This window comes from Arachis hypogaea, chromosome 16, assembly GCF_003086295.3.
Source record: "Arachis hypogaea cultivar Tifrunner chromosome 16, arahy.Tifrunner.gnm2.J5K5, whole genome shotgun sequence".
Classification (NCBI taxonomy): domain Eukaryota; kingdom Viridiplantae; phylum Streptophyta; class Magnoliopsida; order Fabales; family Fabaceae; genus Arachis; species Arachis hypogaea.
In genome coordinates, this window is record NC_092051.1 from 109,641,898 (window position 1) to 109,654,504 (window position 12,607).

Here is a 12,607-nt window from a genome sequence, read left to right on the forward strand (position 1 = left end):
CAATACCAAATAATTTGGTATTCAGCTTCATGATTGCACCAAGGTACTTGGTAACTTGCTCCTTAGTAACATCCTCATTCTCTTCAGAAGAGGAATGCTCATCAGAGCTCATGAATGGCATAAGGAGGTTCAATAGAATCTCTATGGTCTCTTGATGAGTCATAGATTCCTTTGGTTCCTCAGAGGAAAACTCTTTATTGATCACTGGACGTCCCAGGAGGTCTTCCTCACTGCGATTCACGTCCTCCCCTTCCTCTCTAGGTTCGGCCGTGTTGACTATGTCAATGGCCTTGCACTCTCCTTTTGGATTTTCTTCTGTATTGCTTGGGAGAGTACTAGGAGGGATTTCAGTGATCCTTTTACTCAGCTGGCCCACTTGTGCCTCCAAATTTCTAATTGAGGACCTTGTTTCATTCATGAAACTTACAGTGGCCTTAGATAAATCAGAGACTAAGTTTGCTAAATTAGATGTATTTTGTTCAGAGTTCTCTGTCTGTTGCTGAGTAGATGATGGAAAAGGTTTACTATTGTTAAACCTATTTCTTCCACCATTATTAAAGCCTTGCTGAGGCTTTTGTTGATCCTTCCATGAGAAATTTGGATGATTTCTCCATGATGGGTTATAGGTGTTTCCATAAGGTTCACCTAAGTAATTCACCTCTGCTATTGCAGGGTTCTCAGGATCATAAGCCTCTTCTTCAGAAGGCGCCTCTTGAGTACTGTTGGATGCAGCTTGCATTCCATTCAGACTCTGAGAAATCATATTGACTTACTGAGTCAATATTTTGTTCTGAGCCAATATGGCATTTAGAGTATCAATTTCAAGAACTCCCTTCTTCTGAGGCGTCCCATTACCCACAGGATTCCTCTCAGAAGTGTACATGAACTGGTTATTAGCAACCATGTCAATGAGTTCTTGAGCTTCTGCAGGCATTTTCTTTAGGTGAATGAATCCACCTGTAGAAGTATCCAATGACATCTTAGTTAATTCAAACAGACCATCATAGAATATATCCAGGATGGTCTATTCTGAAAGCATGTCAGAAGGACACTTTTTGGTCAGTTGCTTGTATCTCTCCCAAGCTTCATAGAGGGATTCACCTTCTTTCTGTCTGAAGGTTTGAACATCCACTCTAAGCTTGCTCAGCTTTTGAGGAGGAAAAAACTTGGCTAAGAAAGCCGTGACCAGCTTATCCCAAGAGTTCAGGCTATCTTTGGGTTGAGAGTCCAACCACACTCTAGCTCTGTCTCTTACAGCAAAAGGGAAAAGCATGAGCCTGTAGACTTCAGGATCTACTCCATTAGTCTTAACAGTATCACAGATCTGCAAGAATTCAGTTAAGAACTGAAAAGGATCTTCAGATGGAAGTCCATGAAACTTGCAATTTTGTTGCATTAGAGAAACTAATTGAGGTTTAAACTCAAAATTGTTTGCTCCAATGGTAGGGATGGAGATGCTTCTTCCATGTAGATTAGAATTAGGTGCAGTAAAGTCACCAAGCATCCTCCTTGCATTATTATTATTTTCGGCTGCCATCTCCTCTTCTTGTTCAAAAATTTCTAAAAGGTGCCTGCTGGATTATTGTAATTTAGCTTCTCTTAGTTTCCTCTTCAGAGTCTTTTCAAGTTCTGGATCTGCTTCAACAAGAATATTCTTGTCCTTGCTCCTGCTCATATGAAAAAGAAGGAACAGAAAAATAATAATAATAGGGATCCTTTTTGCCCATGTGTAGAGGTTCCCTTAGGTGAGTGGAAGAAAAGAAGAAGAGAAAATATGAACTCACAGAGAGAGAGGGTTCGGATTTTTGGTGAGTGAGGAAGAGATGTTAGTAGATGAATAAATAAATAGAAGGAGATGAGAGAGAAGGACTTTCGAAAATTATTTTTGAAAAATGGTTAGTGATTTTCGAAAATTAAAATTAAAATTTGAAACAATTTGTTAATTAAAAAGAATTTTTGAAAAAGAGGGAAGATATTTTCGAAAATTAGAGAGAGAGAGTTAGTTAGGTAGTTTTGAAAAAGATAAGAAACAAACAAAAAGTTAGTTAGTTAGTTGAAACAAATTTGAAAATCAATTTTTGAAAAGATAAGAAGATAAGAAGTTAGAAAAGATATTTTAAAATCAAAATTTTTTTGAACAAGATATGATTTTGAAAAAGATAAGATAAAAAGATATTTTTTGAAAAGATATGATTGAAATTAGTTTTGAAAAAGATTTGATTTTTAAAATCACAATTAATGACTTGACTTACAAGAAATCACAAGATATGATTCTAGAATTTAAAGTTTGAATCTTTCTTAACAAGCAAGTAACAAACTTGAAATTTTTGAATCAAAACATTAATTGATGATGTTATTTTCGAAAATTAGGAGATAAGGATAAGAAAAAGATTTTTGAAAAATATTTTAAAAAATTTTCGAAAATAAATAGAAAAAGTGAAAAAGATATGATTTTTGAAAAAGATTTTGAAAAAGATAAGATTTGAAAATTTGATTTGGCTCATAGAAAACAACTAGATCTTAAAAATTTTTGAAAAAGTCAACTCAAATTTTCGAATTTTATGAGAGGAAAAAGGGAAAGATATTTTTTTTATTTTTTGAATTTTTATAATGAGAGAGAAAAACATGAAAATGATGCAATGCATGAAAATTTTTAGATCAAAATAATGAATGCATGCAAGAATGCTATGAATGTCAAGATGAACACCAAGAACACTTTGAAGATCATGATGAACATCAAGAACATATTTTTGAAAAATTTTCAATGCAAAGAAAACATGCAAGACACCAAACTTAGAAATCTTTAATGCTTAGACACTAAGAATTCAAGAATGCATATGAAAAACACCATACAACACAAAACAATATAATATGAAGATCAATCAAGAAGGTTTATCAAGAACAACTTGAAGATCATGATGAATGCAATGCATGAATGCAATTTTCGAAAAATGCAAGATAAGTATGCAATTGACACCAAACTTAAAAATTGACTCAAGACTCAAACAAGAAACACAATATTTTTTATTTTTTTTTATTTTCTAATTTTTTTTTTTTTGGTATTTTTCGAAATTTATTTGTGAAAAAGAAAGATAAGGATTCCAAAATTTTTAATATGAATTCCAGGAATCTTGTACTCTTAGTCTAAAGCTCCAATCTGAGGGTTAGACATGGCTTAATAGCCAGTCAAGCTTTAGCATGTAAATCTTTTGGATCAGGAACAGCAGCAGGTGGATTAGCAACAACTAGCTTGCTCTTGATAATGTTGGGTTGGAAGCCCCAGTCTAAATGAATTTAGAAATGGCTTTACAGCCAGTCAGGCTTCAACATGCTTCATGAAACACTAGAATTCATTCTTAAAAAAATTTAGAATAATTTTTGAAAACAGATGAGAAATTTTTGAAAGATTTTTGAAAAATTTTTGAAAAATTTTTGAAAATAAAACAAAAAGAAAATTACCTAATCTGAGCAATACGATGAACCGTCAGTTGTCCAAACTCGAACAATCCTCGGCAACAGCGCCAAAAACTTGGTGCACGAAATTGTGATCTCAGGCAACGGTGCCAAAAACTCTGTATGCACGTCTTAATAAATCGTTTTTCATTCACAACTTCGATACAACTAACCAACAAGTGCACTGGGTCGTCCAAGTAATAAAACCTTACGTGAGTAAGGGTCGATCCCACGGAGATTGTTGGTATGAAGCAAGCTATGGTCATCTTGTAAATCTCAGTCAGGCGGATAATAATTGATTATGGAGTTTTCGAAAATAAATAATAGATAGACAGAGAATAAAGATAGAAATACTTATGTATATCATTGGTGAGAATTTCAGATAAGCGTATAGAGATGCTTTTGTCCCTCTGAACTTCTGCTTTCCTACTGTCTTCATCCAATCAGTCCTACTCCTTTCCATGGCTGGCTTTATGTAAGGACATCACCATTGTCAATGGCTACTTTTCATCCTCTCTGTGAAAATGGTCCGATGCGCTGTCACTGCATGGCTAATCATCTGGAGGAATCACCGTGGTCAATGGCTGCATCCCATCCTCTTGTGAAAATGGTCCAAATGCTCTGTCACAGCATGGCTAATCATCTGAGGTTCTCGATCATACTGGAATAGGATTCACCCTCCTTTTGCGTCTGTCACTACGCCCAGCACTCGCGAGTTTGAAGTTCGTCACAGTCATTCAATCCCAAAGTCCTACTTAAAATACCACAGACAAGGTTTAGACTTTCCGGACTCTCATGAATGCCGCCATCAATCTAGCTTATACCACGAAGATTCTGATTAAGAGATCCAAGAGATATTCATCCAATCTAAGGTGGAACGGAAGTGGTTGTCAGGCACGCGTTCGTGGGGGAATGATGATGATTGTCACGTTCATCACATTCATGTTGAAGTGCGAATGAATATCTTAGAAGCGGAATAAGTTGAATTGAATAGAAAAACAGTAGTACTTTGCATTAATTCATGAGGAACAGCAGAGCTCCACACCTTAATCTATGGAATATAGAAACTCTACCATTGAAAATACATAAGTGAAAGGTTCAGGCATGGCTGAATGGCCAGCCCCCAAAACGTGATCACAGGATCAAAAATACAATCCAGGATGTCAAATACAATAGTAAGAAGTCCTATTTATACTAAACTAGTTACTAGGGTTTACAGAAATAAGTAATTGATGCATAAATCTACTTCCGGGGCCCACTTGGTGTGTGCTTGGGCTGAGCTTGAATGTTACACGTGCAGAGGCTCTTTCTAGAGTTGAACGCCAGGTTGTAACGTGTTTCTGGCGTTCAACTCTGGTTCGTGACATGTTTCTGGCATTTAACTCCAGACTGCAGCATAAAACTGGCGTTCAATGCCCTTTTGCATCGTCTAAACTCGGTCAAAGTATGGACTATTATATATTTCTGGAAAGCCCTGGATGTCTACTTTCTAACGCAATTGGAAGCGCGCCATTTTGAGTTCTGTAGCTCCAGAAAATCTACTTTTAGTGAAGGGAGGTCAGAATCCAACAGCATCAGCAGTCCTTCTTCAACCTCTGAATCTGATTTTTGCTCAAGTCCCTCAATTTCAGCCAGAAAATACCTGAAATCACAGAAAAATACACAAACTCATAGTAAAGTCCAGAAATGTGAATTTAACATAAAAACTAATAAAAACATCCCTAAAAGTAACTAGATCCTACTAAAAACATACTAAAACAATGCCAAAAAGCGTATAAATTATCCGCTCATCACCTAGATGAATCAGCATGTGCAATAGGTCCAAAACACGCTAATTGAGGGGAACGTTCTTCACTTGCCCAGAATTGTCTCATCCCTGTTTATGAGACAAAAACTCTAACAAACATATCAGCAAATTTCAAATAAAGAATCATGGCTTAAAATTCCTAGACTAGTCCTAAGCATGCAGAATCTGTCCTCTGGTTTTGTGAAAATATCTGCTAATTGCTCCTCCGATTTAACAAATTGAATGCTAATATCCCCCTTTTGGACATGTTCTCTTATTGAGTGAAATGTCACTTCAATATGTTTAGTCCTAGAGTGCAAAACTGGGTTTTTAGAAATATTAATGGCACTCATGTTGTCACACAATAAGAGAATATTTTCAGCATTTAATTTGTAATCAGCAAGCTGTGTTTTAAACCACATAAGCTGAGAACAACAAGAAGAAGCAGCTATATACTCAGCCTCTGCAGTGAATAAAGCCACTGTTGGCTGCTTCTTACTTGACCAAACATTCAAGGACTTTCCAAGGAAGCAACATAAGCCTGATGTGCTTCTCCTATCAACTCTATCACCGGCAAAATCTGCATCACAATAACCAACTGCAAAAAAATCATCAATCTTAGGATACCAAAAACCAAAATTGGATGTGCCATGGACATATTTAATGATCCTCTTAACTGTAGAAAGATGAGACTCTTTTGGTTTAGATTGGAATCTTGAACACATTCCAATCATTCCTCTATACCTAGTCTCATCAACATCTCTCTCAGTTTCTCCCTTATCTAATTTTGAATTAGGGTGCATGGGAGTTCCCATGGGTTTGGCATTTTCCATACCAAATTTCTTAACTAGTTCCTTGGCATACTTTTCTTGATGAATGAAAATACCTTTTTCAGTTTGTTTAATTTGTAGCCCAAGGAAAAAATTAAGTTCACCCATCATACTCATGTCAAATTCACTTGTCATGAGTTTTCCAAATTCAGTGCAAAGGGATTCATTGGCTGATCCAAAAATAATGTCATTAACATATATTTGGACTAGAATGAAAGAATCATTAGAATTTTTGATAAATAGAGTAGTGTCTGTGGTTCCCCTTTGAAAACCATTTTTCAAAAGAAAAGAGCTAAGTCTCTCATACCAAGCTCTAGGAGCTTGACTCAAACCATAGAGAGCTTTTGATAATTTGAAAACATGGTTAGGAAGCTCTTTATTTTCAAAACCAGGTGGATGTTCCACATACACTTCTTTATCTATCACACCATTCAAAAATGCACATTTCACATCCATTTGATATAATTTAAAACCATAAAACGTAGCATAAGCTAAGAGGAGTCTTATGGCTTCCATTCGGGCAACAGAGGCAAAGGATTCATCGAAGTCTATTCCTTCTTCTTGGTCATATCCTTGTGCCACTAGCCTTGCTTTATTTCTTGCAATGCTACCATCCTCTCCTAGCTTGTTCCGAAATATCCACTTGGTGCCGGTCAATTTCTTTCCATTCGGCCTTGGAACCAATGTCCACACTTGATTCTTCTCAAATTCAAGAAGTTCATCTTCCATTGCCTTAACCCAAGAAGGGTCATCAAGGGCTTCCTTGACATTATGAGGCTCCATTTGAGAGAGAAGGGCTATGTTTGTTCCTTCACTTGCCTTTCTAGTTGAAGACCGAGTTCTAACTCCATGAAAGACGTCCCCAATAACAAATTCCTCAGGATAATTATTCTTCAGAAATCTCCATTCACGAGGTCTGGTAGACTTGGAGGCAGATTTAGATACCAAGGGATTCTAGGTGCTGCTGGTTTCAGGGTCTCCTTCAGATTCATGAGACAAAATGGAATTGTCTCTTGAATTTTTAGCAACTGCAGTTTCTGGTTCAGCTTCTCCAAAATTTTCATTTTCATGATTTTGCACAGTTTCATAATCCTTTTGAACTTGATTCCCTGCATCACAGTCTTCCAAAATACTTTGAACCAAATTAGTATCACAAAATGTAACATGTATGGACTCCTCAATTATCCTAGCATCTTGATGGTAAACCCTATATGCTTTACTAGATGCGGAATATCCTACAAACAAGCACTCATACGCCTTTGCATAAAATTTTCCCAAATTTTCTTTGTTATTAAGAACAAAGCATTTGCATCCAAAGATGTGCAAGTAGTATAAGTTTGGTGGGTAATCTTTCCAAAGTTCATAAGGAGTTTTCTTCAAAAATTTTCTTATGATGGTTTTATTCAAAATGTGGCAAGCCGTGTTAACCGCTTCAGCCCAAAGGAACTTTGGAACATTGCTCTTACAAAGCATAGCTCTTGTCATCTCTTGTATGCTTCTATTTCTTCTTTCCACAACACCATTTTTTTGTGGTGTTCTTGGACAAGAGAAGTTATGAGATATTCCAAATTCCTCACAAAAGGATTCAAATAAATTGTTTTCAAATTCGGTTCCATGATCACTTCTTATAGAAGATATCTTTAAATTCTTTTCATTTTGAATTTTCTTGCAAAAGGTTCAAAGGCCGAAAAGGCTTTATTTTTATGTGCAAGAAATAAAACCCAACCAAACCTAGTATAGTCATCCACAATCACTAAACCATAATGTTTACCACCTAGGCTTTGAGTTCTTGTTGGACCAAATAAATCAATGTGTAGTAACTCAAGTGGCCTTTTTGTAGAGATGTCTTCCTTTGGTTTAAAACAACTTTTTGTTTGTTTTCCCATTTGGCAAGTATCACAAGTGATGTCTTTGTCAAACCTTATCAAAGGGAGACCTCTTACTAACCCTTTTTTTACAAGTTTGTTTATTTGAAACATACTTGCATGGCCCAATCTCTTGTGCCATATCCACTTTTCAGATTCTTTAGAATAAAAACAGGCTATATTTTGATCTTTTAGTTCATCAAGGGTAAGTCCAAACACATTAATACAAAGCTTGGCAACAAAAAGCACTTCATTAGTCTTTTCATTTACCACACAGCATTCAAATCTTTTGAAAGTCACTAAGTATCCTTGTAAGACCCAGAATCTTTGAAAAGTCTTTTTATGATCAAGTCTCAAATCATATAGTTATTTATAGCCTTAATTTCAGAAATTATTTTATTAAAGATAATCAAGGCAAGTTTTGATTTATTGGATTTGAGATAAGTTATGATTATTATCCAATTTCACAATTATTGGATTATTTTCTATATTCAGAGTATAAAGTTGGTAGTTATGAAATAATAAGAATTTCTATATGATTTGGATTAAATAATTAATATTTTAAATAGTAATACTGCTATTTTGGAAAAAATAAAGAAACTAAGTATATTATTTCTAATTTTTAGATTTGGGCATTTTATTGAAAATAATTTGTGAAATTGGTGAGAAAATAGTATTTTCTATACATAATTAGTGTTGGATTTAAATTGGGTTTCAATTACCATATTTTCCCCAATTTCATTTGAAATTACTATATTACCCCTACTTCTATTTGAAATTACAAAAGTAACCCTAACCCTTATTTTCAAAAATAAACCCTAATTTTCCCAACCCCTAACCCTAACAGAAGCAGCCGTCACCCCTTCACCCTCTTCAATGAAAAACTTCAGAAAAAAAAGAAACAGAAAATCATGGAGGTGGGAGCTTGAGGAAGAAAAGAATCAGAGAAGGAAGAGAGGAAGGAGGCCGCATTGATGCTGCTACCAATTCGCGCCGCCATGGTCGTCCCGTCCATGGCGCCATGAGCCGCGCCTTGCCGCCGGACTGCCTTGGATCTGCCACACGCGTTATCACCATAGAGAGAGGGAGCAACGCGATTGAAGAGAGGAGGAGGAAGGGAGCTTCACCGCGCCGTCACCCAGCCGGTAGCGTCTGCTGCCTCACCGCCGCCGTTGTCGCATGCGTCGCCGCCCCGTAGAGCCGCACCTTGCTGCCGATCTGTCGCCGGTGCTGCAGCGTCGCCATGGATGAAGCTTCTGCCACCACCATGAACTGCGAACAGAGGTGAGAAAGAGAAGGCTGCGATGGAGGGAACCGCTCCGTCCAATCTCTGCCTGTGCTGCCAGATCCATCGCGGTCAGCTGCCACGGGGTCGCCGTCAAGCCGCGTCGAAGGAGGAGCGCCGCCGCCGTGCCTCCATCGTCTCTGAGGACGCCGGTTGTCACCGCTGCCGTCGATCAGAGATACCAAAACCCCGCTGCCGTCACCGGAAAACCACTGCCGGTAAGGGTCTTGTCATTAGCCTCTGTCTTTTTTTTGAATTCCGAGAATTTCTATAGTCACTGCATGATTGGTTTCAGTTGTCGTGATCGAAATTCGTCGCCGCTGCCGGGCTTCCGCCGAACCGGTTCGGAGACCGCCGCTATTTCGGTTCAGCCATTCTCCCTCGGTCTTGGTAAGCGTTTTGGTTCGAGAAGCCTTTTGTCACTGTTCTGATAATTTAGGCTGAGGTGTTACGGCGTTATTTGTCACAGGGTTGTGTATCGGTGCTTGCATTCCGTGATCGGAGTTGCAGCTGCCTCGTTTTGTGATCCCAGTAGGTATTTATGTTTCGGAAATCCTCGCATTATTGTTCTATACGTGCATTAAAGCGTTTACGAAATTAATGTTCTTAGGATTTAGTAACCGAGGTTGCTTGTTATAAATTAGAGCTGTTTATGCTGTTGCAAAAGTGGCTGGGAGCTGAGGTTTTGGTTGCCGTCAGTTCGGTTGAGGCAGAAAGGACTCTGCGAGGCGTTTGGGTTATGGAATTGCGTTTTGAGGTAGGGGCGCTTTCCAAAAACTATGTTTTAAGTATTGGAATTATTACATATGGATACTGTTGTGAGATATTGTGTATTTGGTGATTGTATCTGCCTTATGTATTATTTGATTGACTCGAATGACTATGGATGTTGGTTTGGCTGAATTGTTGTGCGGCTTTGTGAAATGTAATGTTTGAAGTTGATTCTTTAAAGATTTGAAATATGAGTTTAATCCGTTGAGGATTGGTTTGAATTGAGTCAATTATTTTGATGATGTGAAAGATAGAATACTTTTGAAATTCAGCCTGAGTTGCTTTAATTGATTTGGTTTTGATAAATGATTTATTGCTGAACCGATTCTTTAAAGCTTTGGAAATGAGTTAAATCGGTTGATATTGAGTTGATTTTGAAATGGTTTTCTTGAGATATGCCACTGAGGCTACTATTGGATTTAGCTTGCTTTGAATTGATTCTGGTTTTGAGTTGTTGAAAAGGAATGAGAAATGGTTTAGTTGGGACCCGAACCGGGTGGCAAAAGTCCAAGTTTTAGGGGAGGTGCTGCCGAAATTTCTGCAGAATCCTAGTCGTGTTTGAAAAGTTATTTAAAAAGGGATGGATTTGAGAAATTGTATTATGTGATTTATTAAGAGAATAATTATGTTTTCAAGCTCAATTTATTTAATGAACTTTATGCGTTGAGTTCGGCCCATTTAGAAATGAACTATTTTTACCGTTTGAATCACTGAAGGAAAGAATGATGCTCTAATATTGATTTCAATATAAAAAGGGTCTTTTAGTGATTTCAAAGGAATCTAGACTTTTGATTGAGTAATTAAGTTTGAGGCATTTTGGAAGGATTAGAAAAAAATGGATTCCAAAAAGAAACCCGAAGGTGATTTGATTCAAATGAACCGGTTCTGTTTCAAATGAGTTCATTTTTGGACCGGGTTGGAACTTGTGATTTTGAATGGCCGATTTCATAGTGAATTCAGTTTTATTTACTTGAACCGAGAAGCTATGATTTTGAGAGTTTCAACGAATTTTAAGGAATCGATATAGGTTGACCTTCCCTAAAGACTTGGGACTCTGCCGAGAAACTTTTGTTATAAAATCCCATTGTTGTATAGGTGATTTTGAATATTTTGAAATAAATCCTTAACTTGCCATGGTTTTGGAAGTTTTGGAAAGAGAATGCCGAGAGTGGCTTTGTTTTAAAATGGGAACTCACTTTGAGTAAATTTGGCTTATGAGCCTGAGATGATTTGAGAAACGAGATTTCTAAAGCCAAGGCTGAAAAGAGTTGAAACTTGATTTCAAAGTGAAACGATTTGAGAAAAAGTGATTTATGGCTTAAATGCCGGTTTTATGAATTTGATGATGTTGGATGGTGGAAGTGCTGTTTTGTTATGGACCGGAATGGCTGTGTATGATTATGAATATTGGCTGGTTCTGGATTGAACCGTGAGCCGGAATGGCGGTGTATGAGATTGATTTATGGTTGTTTGCTGAATGAGTTATGGGCCGTATGGCTGACTATGAATTATGAATTCAAGCTGGATGGCTGAGATGGATGTTGATCCATGGCTGGGACTGAATGAATATATGCTTGAGATACCTGGGTAGTAGAAAGGATTGTGGTTCGTCCCACTTGCTCCAGGTCAGAGACTATGACGCCTGGGTAGTAGCGGTAGTAGTGGTGATTCCACTCGCTCCAGGTTGAGCTTTTAAACACCCGCCTGGGTAGTAGCCACAGTAGTGGTTATTCCACTGGCTCTGGGTTGAGCGGGTAGTAGCAATGGGGTTGTAGCTCAAACCTACTTGCTCCGCGATGGGTGTTTCTGTCCATGGTTAGCTACCAGGACGTGTCGGGTTGGCTATATAACCGACAGATGATATCATCAGCCACTAGGGACAGGCATGCATCATATGCATCTATGTGACATTGTTTGGGTGTGCATATTATACTTGGTTTGCCTATGTGATTAATTGCTAATTATTCTACTTGCAATAACTGTTTGTTTGTGCTTGCATCTTCCTATTTGTGTTTGCTATTGGAACTCTGTTGGACTGTGGTGATTGGTTGATGGTTGGATTGTTTGGTCCTAGGGCCATGGTTGGAATGAGATGAACCGATGGTTGATTTCGGTTTTGTGTTTCTGGTTCGGAATAAAATATGAAAGGCTATTTTGGTTCAGCATAGATAAACCGTTTTGAAAAGCTTTTGAGTTTTTGAGAATTGAACTGTTCCTCTTTCAGAAAAGCTTTCCGATTCCTCTTTTATTGTAAATCGTTGTTTTTGAAAAGAGGCATAAGACGGTTATTAATCACTGGTACGGTTTATCTTCACGTATCCTATTACAGTAATTTCTAAAAACCCTCTACTGAGAACCCTTTCGAGGATGATGTTCTCACCCCCCTATATTTTTCCCCTTTCAGGATATGGGCGCAGAAGTCACGAAGAGTTTATTTAGTTGTTGTTGAGATGCTCTGTATTGTTTTAGTTATGGTTTATTGAACCCTCGCCTTTACCTTGATATATTCTGTAAGAGGGATAGGAATTGTATTGGTTATTGCTTGTAATATTATTTATATATATTTATGTATATATATGGAGGTACTCTTTATGAGTTGTTGTAAGTTGTATGGTAT

The 12,607-nt window shown here is 37.4% G+C and overlaps 1 non-coding gene across 1 annotated transcript; it reads left to right on the forward strand.

Moving 5' to 3' along the window:
* The first annotated feature begins 1,033 nt into the window (after positions 1-1,033).
* Positions 1,034-1,141, forward strand: LOC112760835 (small nucleolar RNA R71). Its single transcript, XR_003181256.1, has one exon. It is a non-coding gene; the product is annotated as a small nucleolar RNA R71 (small nucleolar RNA).
* Positions 1,142-12,607: the final 11,466 nt, after the last annotated feature.